Genomic DNA, 10,972 nt, shown 5'->3' on the forward strand with positions numbered 1-10,972 from the left:
CATGGGGTGCCCGAGAAACACTGGGGAGGTGGCCTGTATCGTTACATCCCTCTCAATGTCAGGGACACCCTCTTGTATCTTGATAAGGTGGATCAGTTAAGATCTTCCCCCATGAAGTAGACGCTCCTTAAAAAGTTTGGCCTCAACTCCGAAAGGTATCGCCAAAAGTTCCGTGGCAGCCATAAGCTGTCCACGCAGAATTGGGCGGATTTCTTTGATTATGCCCGTAAGGCTCTGGATGGTTGGGTGCGTGGTAGCGAGGTGCATGACTATGAGGGCCTGTACAATTTATTTTTGAGAGAGCACCTCTTGGATAAGTGTTTTCCGTAGCTCCGCCAACATCTGGTGGACCGCAAGCGGACTGATCCCCGTGAGCTTGCGGAGGAGGTGGATACTTGCGTTAGCACCCGGGTGTCAGACAAGGGCCCCGGGGGAGATGGCCTGAAAGGTGGACAGGGCGCCCCCCAGAAGAAAGAGGGGGGAGATAAAAAGGAGTTTTCACGAGGCCCACAAACTAGACAGTTTGGGAGAGGAGTAGGTACCCCACCTCATTCCAGTTACCCAAAGCCCACTTACCCTGACAAGAGTCAGTAGCCAAAAGTTGTCCGGTGCTATGAATGTGGGGAGGTTGGACACTACAAGGGAGATGCCCAGTGTCGCAAATGACCCCCTGCCCCCACAGGTGGCAAGAGTCCCGGGGTGGCTAGTGTAGCGCTTGGGATGGAGCTGCCCCTAGAGAGGGAAGGGGAGGGGACAGGCCTGCCCTGGTTTCACTCGGGGACAGAGAGTTGGTCCCAGTGACGTCCTTACCATCGAACACTGCTAAGTACCAGCAGAGGGTGAAGGTTAATGGGGAGGAGGTGGAGGCTCTGAGGGACACAGGTGCCAGCATGACCACTGTAGTGAGGCGGCTGGTGTCTCCTGAGCAAGTAGTACCTGATGTGTTCCATCCGTCCGTGTTGGCTGATGGCAGTCTGAGCTACTATCCCGTGGCTCAGGTTCCCTATGAGGGGGAGGAGTGAAAGGCCCATTGAGAGTTGCGATAAGCCCTGCCTTGCCTGTGGACTGTCTGCTAGAAAACAACCTGGAACATACCGCCTGGAAGGAAGTGGAATTTAAGGCCCACACTGAGATGCTGGGGTTACCAGGATGGACTTGCATGGTCACGCTGTCCATGGCTGCCCGGTAAGGAACTCAACCCGGGTTGGAGCCTGAGACAACGGCCCAACCCAATGCCGGTCCAGAGGAGAACCCACCCCGTGTGATGGATGGGAAACCCGAGGAGGTACCCCCGGAGTCCTTGGAGGTGGACGCTGTTCCCGTACCTTGCTGAGTGGCATGTGGAAGGAGGGTCTACCCGGGAGGAATTCTGTCGGGCGCAGAAAGAGTGCCCCACGCTTGAAAGCATGCGGCGACAGGCCGAAGCCCAAGTGACCGATCAGGAGACCGACAGTTTTCATGTGTACTGGGAGGATGGCCTCCTTTACAATGAATATATATCCAAAAGGAGGGGAGGTAATGGATCAAGATCGGATCCAGGGGCTCAGATTACCATTCACGGAAAAGTGAGAATGGGAGGTCCAGCCACAGTCAAAGCCCCAAAGGCAATAACTAACAAAAGCGACTGGGCCGTTCCTAAAGAAACAGGAAGAAAGGGAAGAGAGCGGTCACGAGAGGGGTAGGAATAGTGCTCAGTGGAGGACTATCCTGGGTGTCCAATTTGTTGGATATAATGGCCTCACACACCCTTGCGAGTGTCATGCTTCATCATCGGCAGTGCTCCTCGTTGGACAGGCGGTACAATGTCCAACGGGCTCACCTCAAAGAGGGGCTCTTTGGCAGAGATCTTTTATCCAACTGCCTATGGGTGAAGTGTGGGTGAGGGGCCAGGAGAAGGAGGATAGTGTGAGTGAAGTTAAAATGTGGCACAAGGTACTGGAGATCAGTTTATTCTGGTGGTCCCTTGACACAAGTAAAATCAAGAGATAGCCTGTAGTCGCAGGAAATTTAGGATTCCACGTCGCGATACAGAACTAAAGTGCAATATGTGTGGTCAACATGTTTCTCGCCTAAGCACAATGGCTGCGATTCTTCAGGACCTATTCTTTAACTACTATCACAAAAAACATGACCTAATAAAGTATCAGTTTTGTTATATCATCAGTTGTACTACCTGTATGGTACTCCTCTTGCCTAGGGGGAGACAAAAGAGATCGTTACCAAGGAATAGTGACAAAAGGTGACCCTTACGTGACCGTGAGCACACAGTGCTGATGTGAATAAGGTGACATACTAGTGGTGATTTGTGACTAGTATAAGCGTTTTGGACATAGTTAGAATCACACATTAAAAACATATATACATGGCATCTATATACAGGTAAACATCAGCAGCTTATTCAGAATCCCCTGGGTTCATCCTGTGGCGTGGGTAAAGTATTACTCACCTAATGGTCAAGGTGTGTAGGTGTCAACAGTACCCGGTAGATCTGACATCAAGGGGGAACCATAGGGGTTTAAGGCTAAGGAAAATCAGAATGACTTAGTTACAGAAGAACAGTTCCTTGTGTGGTTTTACCACTTCCCTGTTCGTTTCTACTATGCAAGGACCTGATATCAGGTGGTTGAGCAGTATAAGTTCATTCTATCGATGGTGATCGATCTATAGAGTCAAGACTTAATATGTAAAACTCACGCTCAGGCAGTATAGCACTACGCTTATTAGCGCAGAAATTGATGTGGCCTCTTAAGAATTGTGGTCACCAAGGGACAAAGGCTTCACCGTCCATCGTTGTCCCCAGCCTACTCGTAGGGTCGTAACCACAGAAGTCCCCTTGAGTTCGGAGCCCAGATAGTGAGCGGGTCAATTACAGGTAAAAAGGATTCAAAGGAAACCTTAAATAGACCAAAATGTATATCTTTCCCCCAATTCGTTACCGCTTCATGGTCCGGTAGGCAGGAGGCATAAGTGATCGCTTCTCATCGGTGGTTAAGATGAGAGTGGCGTTTACAGTTAATGGCATGCAGGGGGAGGGCAGGGGGAAGAGGGGAGCGAGAGGGAGAACGTGCCCTCGTGTTGCTGGCTTTGCGCTAAGGAACCTAAGGGGATTGCACTTACTTCAGTCTGCCTCTGTCAGTGCCCGTTGTGCCTAACCATATCCACCGGGTCCGGATAGTGGTGTTTCCTGGTGTGTTGCCAGGTTAACTAGGGGTGGGGGCGTGGCCAGTGTAGGGTGTAGTCCAGTCCCCCGTGTCACGTGACATCAACCGTGACTGTGGCGGCCATCTTAGACAGGAGTGAGGAGACCATATATTGGTGGATCAATGGATATACAAATTAATTCAATAGCATTTGGAGATGTTGGATCGTAAATGGGAATAAAAAAGGAGAGAAGAGGAGGCAGGGCAATTGGTCACAGAGTGCTAGCAGTAGTCATTTCATCTTTGTGAAGAAGGTGCGATCAGTTTTGATAGTAATACAGCCCCGCATGTCACATGGATAATGTCGTGACTGTTGCGGCCATCTTTGAGAGGGGTGTGATTCAAGGTGGACAAACTGATGTTAGTATTGCCTCAAGGTGATTTCAACAGTACCGGATCCTTCAATAAGGGGTATTGTGTTAAGGGCTATCATTACAGTGCACTCCACGGTATGTCCTCATTAAGCCCCCGGCTATCAGAGGACAAACGGTGTATCCACCTCAGTTCTTTTCGAAACAGGTTCTGTTTGGATTTGTTACAAGGGGTCTCAAGGACTAGCCATCTTAGTGAATCAGCGGTGTGGTTTTGCTCTGAATAATGTCTACACATCTTAGTATTCGTTTTTTTGCAACGAAAGTTGCTTCTGTGTTCCGAAATGCGGATCTTGATAGGGCGGGTGGTCATGCCCACATATTGTAGATCACATGGGCATCTGAGTAGGTAAATGCAATTAGATGTATTGCAATTAGTGTGGCCCCGAAGTTCCCACAGGAAGGAATCTGTCAGTTGGATGGTTTTGGATATGTTAGTAAAAGGGCATGCGCTACAGGATCCACAAGGGTAATGTCCCCGTACTGGAGGTAATTGCCAGAGTGTGGTCTGTCTCTGGGTTCCAGCCTGCTTAGGCCTGGTGTGGACCAGAATGTCCTTTATATTCCTTGATCTTTTGAAGGCGAATCTGGGGGTTGCCAAGTTAAGTTCCCCGGTGTTCGGGATTTGCCAGTGTTTCTTAATAATCTTTTTAATTTCATTTGAGGCTGGTGAAAAGGGGGTCACGCAGGTCAAGAGATCATTGTTTTGAGGGGAAGAGGTATTGTATTCCAGCAAGGCCCCTCTATGGTTATTTTGTGCCCGTTTCCGTGCTTTGTAAATTTCCCTGGTGGGGTAGCCCCTGTCTCTCAGATTGCGGGATAGAATGGAAGATTCAGTCCTGTAATCGATTAAGTTCGTGCAATGGCGCCTCACACGCAGGAACTGACCAAAAGGGAGATTCAGTCTCAAAGCCCTGGGGTGATGACTTGTAAACAGTAGCAAGCTGTTGCGGTCCGTTGGTTTACGATACATTGTGGTATCAATCTTGCCTCCCTCCAGCCTGATGGTAAGATCCAAGAATGCTATACTGGATGTAGAAGCGCTAATGGTAAAAGTAAGGTAGTTGTTTAGAGTGTTAAGCCAGTTGAAGAACTCCTTGTAGAGATCTTCAGTCCCTGACCAGAGTATGAGGATGTCATCAATGAACCTCCTCCAGAGTTTAATGTTGGAGTGGTAGGGGTTCACTGGTCCATTGATGTGGTTGTCCTCAAAATCAGCCATGTAGAGGCAGGCCACCGAACAGGCAAAAGTACTGCCCATGGACATATTGCACTTTAGTTCTGTATCGCGACGTGGAATCCTAAATTTCCTGTGACTACAGGCTATCTCTTAATTTTACTTGTGGCAAGGGACCACCAGAATAAACTGATCTCCGGTACCTTGTGCCACATTTTAACTTCACTCACACTATCCTCCTTCTCCTGGCCCCTCACCCACACTTCACCCATAGGCAGTTGGATAAAAGATCTCCGCCATAGAGCCCCTCTTTGAGGTGAGCCCGTTGGACATTGCACCGCCTGTCCAATGAGGAGCACTGCCGATGATGAAGCATGACACTCGCAAGGGTGTGTGAGGCCATAATATCCAACAAATTGGACACCCAGGATAGTCCTCCTTTACAGTGAGCCTAAGGTTCCGGTGCATGGATCCTCGAGGGCCCTAGGGTCCCCCAATGCTACCGGGCCTTTTTGTTGGAATTGGCGCATGAAATTCCTTTGGCTGGACACCTGGGCCAGGACAAAACCTTTGCGCGGTTGGTCACGCATTTTTATTGGCCCAGGATGAGAGTTGCCTCTGACACCTACTGCAAGACCTGCAAGACTTGCCAGGCAAGTGGCAAGACTGGGACTAAAGTGAAGGTCCCTTTGGAACTGCTCCCGGTGGTCGGGACCCCTTTTGAGCGGGTCGGAATCGACATCGTTGGGCCGTTGGACCCTCCGACCTCTTCCGGACACCGGTTCATCTTGGTGTTAGTGGACCACGCCACTCGGTACCCGGAGGCTATTCCTCTGAGGACCGTCACTGCACCTGTGGTGGCGCGGGCCCTGATGGGGATATTTACCAGAGTGGGATTCCCCAAGGTCGTGGTGTCAGACAGGGGCACAAACTTTATGTCGGCCTACATGCAGGCCATGTGGAAGGAGTGCGGAGTGACCTACCGGTTTCCACTCCTTACCACCCCCAGACTAACGGGCTCGTAGAGTGCTTCTACAAGACCTTGAAGGGGATGATCCGGAGCCTGCCAGAGGACTTGAGGTGGAAATGGGACATCCTCCTCCCTTGCCTGCTGTTTTCATACCGCGAGGTACCACAGAAGGGAGTCGGGTTCAGCCCCTTTGAACTGCTCTATGGCCATCCCGTTAGGGGGCCCCTCAGCCTTGTCAAGGAGGGGTGGGAGAAGACTTCAAAGAAGCTTCCCCGTGATGTCGTCAGCTACATGCTGGCGTTCTGCAGCCAGATGGCCAAGCTGTGGAAGGAAGCCTCAGACAACTTGGAGGCTAGCCAAGCTGTCATGAAGGAGTGGTATGACCGCAACGCTCGGACGGTGGAGTTGGACGCTGGACAGAAGGTGTGGGACATGGAGCCTGGAGAGCTTAGCGCCCTCCAGGACCGGTGGACTGGTCTGTACGAAATTGTGGAGCGTCGAGGCCAGTCTACCTATGTCGTTGACTTAAAGACCCCCGTCAGCCCGATCGGGTGCTCCGCGTCAACCGCCTGCAGCCCCACCATGAACGATCTGAGCTTGCTCTCCTCATGGTGACGGATGGGAGCGAGGAGGAAGAGAGTGAGCCTCTTCCTGACCTTCTGGCGGTCCAGGAGAAGGATGGTTCAGTGGAGGGAGTTGTCCTCTCCCCATCCTTGACCCCAGAACAACAGAGGGACTTCTGCCAGGTGTTGGAGCAGTACGCCTCGTTGTTCTCCCCCACACCTGGAATTACACATCTGTGTACTCATGTTGTGGACACAGGGGACAGTCCGCCTGTAAAAACCAAGTCTTACCAGCTGTCCGATAAAGTCAAGAACAGCATCCAGTGTGAGGTGGCCAAAATGCTGGAGCTGGGGGTGATCGAACCTTCCAGCAGCTCTTGGGCTAGTCCGGTTGTGTTGGTCCGAAAGCGGCCCCACCGGGCACCACACCAGAACTTCGGTTCTGTGTGGACTATCGGGGATTGAACTCTGTCACCAAGACAGACGCTCACCGGATCCCACGGGCGGATGAGCTGATTGACCCGCTGGGAGCAGCCCGGTACCTCAGCACCATTGATCTAACATCAGGGTACTGGCAGATTACCATGGTCGACGGAGCAAAGGAGAAAACAGCGTTCTCCACCCCCGTGGACCACTTTCAATTTAAAGTAATGCCCTTCGGGCTCAAGAATGCTCCGGCCACCTTCCAGCGATTGGTGAACCAGGTGCTGTCTGGCCTGGAGCCCTTCTCAGTGGCGTACCTGGATGACATAGCTGTCTTGAGTAGCACCTGGGAGGACCATCTGCAGCATTTCCAGGAGGTGCTACAGGCTTTGCAACGTGCTGGCCTGACCATCAAGGCTAGCAAGTGCCAGATTGGACAGGGATCTGTCGTCTACCTGGGACACCTGGTGGGCAGGGGTAAGGTGCAACCCCTCCAGGCCAAAATTGAGACCATCTTGGCTTGGGAGCCCCCCAAAACCCAGACTGTGGTCCGAGCTTTCCTCGGTCTCACTGGCTATTACCCCCGGTTTGTCAAGGGATATGGGACCATCGTAGCCCCCTTGACTGAGTTGACGTCCAAGAAGCAGCCACGAAAAGTGATCTGGACGGCTGCTTGCCAAGAGGCATTCGAGACACTGAAGCGCGCGATGTGCAATGAATGCTCCGGTGCTAGCGACACCTGACTTCTCGAAGGAATTCATCGTGCAGACGGACGCCTCTGAGCACGGCATAGGCGCTGGGCTTTCACAACTCAACAACGATGGCCAAGACCAACCTGTGGCCTTCATCTCCAGAAGACTCCTCCCTCGGGAACGGCGATGTAGTACCATCGAGTGAGAAGCCTTTGCTGTGGTCTGGGCCTTAAAGAAGTTGAGGCCATACCTTTTTGGCTCTCACTTCCTAATTCAAACCGACCGACCCCTTCGCTGGCTCATGCAGATGAGAGGCGAAAACCCCAAGTTGCTAAGGTGGTCCATTTCCCTACAGGGGATGGACTTTAGGGTGGAATATCGGCCCGGAGTTGACCACGCCAATGCTGACGGTCTCTCCCGGTTTTTCCGCCTTAGTGACGAGAACTCCCTAGAGGTTGGGCAGCTCTCCCCACTTTCAGCTGGGGGGGACATATGTTAGACCTGTCAGCCCTAGAGTGGTCTTTCCCTATTTTTTTCACCCTTGCCTCATTTTTCCCACCTTCTTTTTGTTGGCCTTAGGTCTCCGGGCACCTTCCCATTGCTAATCAATGCTAAGGTGCAGGTGCTCTCTTCCCCCAACATGGCTGCCACTGACCCCTGCTACCGCAGCTTGGTCTTGTTAGACGCACCCTAGTAGCCAGGAGCTGGCTGGAACCCCTAAACATTGTTGCAACTCCAGCCTGCCTGCCTGCCCATAGCTAGACTAGGGAAGCTCCTGGAACCTTCCAGAACAGGGGAGTGGACACCAACTGCCACTATAAAAGAAAAGGGAGGGAAACTTTCTAGTCAGTTGAGGGAGTTGGGGCATCACTGACCTGGGGGACCCTACGCAAGAGACTTAGGCAGTAGGGCCTAGTCAGGAACCTATACCACCGGGGGTTACAGGGTTTAGGCGCTGCCCACCAAGCTGTGTGAGGAACACTGAACTAGGTTCAACATCTGGTGGAGACACCACTAGTATTCCAAACGCACAACATGTTAATAAAGTATTTCAATGAATCAACATTTCACTGTCATTGATAAAGGTCCTCAATAATCAATCGGAAATTGCACTTTATAAAAATTGTATTTTGTTCTGTTTACAAATTCTGTACTGTTTTCTATAGTCATACAGTGACATAATTACGCATGTGAATTGCATAAATCACTAAACAAAAACTTCATCATAAAGCTGTTGTACTGAACGGAAAAAACAATTAATTGTAGGCACATAATCACAATATCACAACTTAAAGTAGGCCCAATGCATTTCAGGAAACTCCCTTCCTCAGGGGCGCTGTGAAAGAAAACATAAAATATTTGTTGAACTCTGTATGTACATAACTGAAGACATTTCCACATTATGATTTTCAATGCAACTAGGCATACACGAATGAAGTAACTCAGTGACCATACTTTAAACATACTGGGAACAATATAGGATACAGCAATTGGACTGCTTATGAGCTTATTTCAAGGTCAAGAGAATTAACAGTGACTCTAAGATAAGAAATGGGTATTACCACTAGAAAGACCACCACCCTAGGTGCAAACTTATAATGAAGTCGTGATTCTATAAGCCTGTGTAATTCTAAACAGGGTCCTGCCACCACCAAGAAGGAAATAAAGCCAACAAGATACCACAATAATTCCACTTCTAAACAAAATCGTACTCACTGACGTATTAAGTTGTATGCAAAACGCTGACTGTGTACCTAAGTCGAAGTCTTAAAGCGCTGCACCTCTGTTGTTAGACTAAAAAAATTAACAAAATGGCCATTTAGGAAAAAACGACCCATTTGTTGAAAGCTAACACGACATAGTTATCTCACTCGAATAACTTACTGTGGTAAACTAGATCTCAATGGGACAGCTGGCAATCCTGGAACATGTGTCCCCCACTGTAAGTTCAGGTACACTCAATTGTTGATCTGTAATATCAAATCAAAGGATTCTAAACTGTTCCTATATGAATAAGTAAATCAACCTATAGGCAATTATGTTCGCAATAGTTAATACACAGTGCTCACTCACCAAGTTAAAACAATTCTCGTCTCTCTAAATCCAAATGTTATACTTGACCGAGGTCCTAATTATTCAGTCGTAGTCTGTAATAAATAATTAAAGAACTATGACCATATAAGCGAGTGCGCCATTTGTTTACACAACCTCGCTAGTTATAAATGACACACTCTATCTCAGTGACGAGAGCTCACCTTCGAGTAGACAACTGAATTGCCATTGGGCACAATGTATCTTCGGTTCACTACACGCTCTAGAAAAAACAATGATGCAATCAGTGTTCTGGATACTGAAACACATACTCCTTCTTCCACTAACCATTGCTGAGCCTCAATCCTGTACTCACCAGTATAACAACGACGATGTCCTCAACTGTCAGAACCACGACTAGGAATGCGAACGCGAGAGGCCGCGAGCGCTCGATTACATGGAAGCCCGCGTCCTACGCAATCATAGAAAGAGGACTGTGCTTGTCCGCCATATTAGAGTGGTGGAGAATTAATGCTCTCCGTCTATATGTAATGGGGTAACTGCTCTTAGTAGATGGGGTGCGGCGTGTGTTTGTTGAACACATGCGCTGCAATGCTTGTTATGCTCATGTGAAACATCGAATTCCTCCTGAAGACAATCGTAATGCCTAATTAGATACACGAGCGTGAAAAATCTCTCTCTATTAGAAGATGGCCGGAGTCGGCACATGCATCTCGAACAATAGCTCAAGACAAAAAATTGTTGACAATATGCGCTACCTACCCCTGTGGAAACTAACGAAATAGACGTCAGTAGCTTAGTGAACTATATACTGTGCCGTTAAATAATTTACTCACATGCCAGTAAAGCTGAATAAAAAGGAAAAAACTAGTTTTAAGCATCACTGTTTGTGAACTGTATAGGAAAGCTGGTAGCAAAAATAATTGTGCAACTGTTGCTGAAACACTAGCGAAATCAGTGCTCAAAATAAAACAAAAAGAAAAAGAAACACAGTGTAGAAGCAGAAACACTGGGTTATTAAATGTATACCCCACGTGTCGGTTGACCTAAAAATAAACTCATTTACAAGATACTATGAAAGACTGTGAATTCAACCCTATTAGCAGTACGTGAAGGATTTCACAAAAAAGTTGGAAGGGCATGCCCAGACGTGGGTCCTGTGCTCGCTACACCACCAGATTCAAGCTATCCTGGCTGATGAAGGGTGGAACCCTGAAACAAGTCCAAGGATGCTTGTTTCCTGTCCAGGAAGGACCTGGCCTGGCAGTTCGGGCTGGACTGTTTCCATGGGGATCCGGGTCAAGACTGATTTGCATATCCTTGGTCAAAACTGGAATGGTGTGGTGTGCAAAAATACAATGGATTTAACCCATATCTGTGACTGGGGATGAATGTTTGATTGATTCAGCATTCTGTCCATTAACTGTTCTTTTTGCATATGTCACCCTAAGTGGGAAGGGTATGTCCAGATGTGGGTCCCATGCTCGCTACGCCACCAGATTCAAGCTATCCTGGCTGATGAGG

The 10,972-nt window shown here is 49.2% G+C and overlaps 1 long non-coding RNA gene across 1 annotated transcript; it reads right to left on the reverse strand.

The window, feature by feature from the left end:
- Nucleotides 1-9,283: 9,283 nt before the first annotated feature.
- LOC144769400 (uncharacterized) lies at nt 9,284-9,711 on the reverse strand. The gene is made up of 3 exons (XR_013598694.1): nt 9,652-9,711; nt 9,470-9,543; nt 9,284-9,366 (listed from the first exon to the last, which is right to left on the reverse strand). It is a non-coding gene; the product is annotated as an uncharacterized LOC144769400 (long non-coding RNA).
- Between the last annotated feature and the right edge of the window lie 1,261 nt (nt 9,712-10,972).

This window comes from Lissotriton helveticus, chromosome 1_1, assembly GCF_964261635.1.
Source record: "Lissotriton helveticus chromosome 1_1, aLisHel1.1, whole genome shotgun sequence".
Lineage (NCBI taxonomy): Eukaryota > Metazoa > Chordata > Amphibia > Caudata > Salamandridae > Lissotriton > Lissotriton helveticus.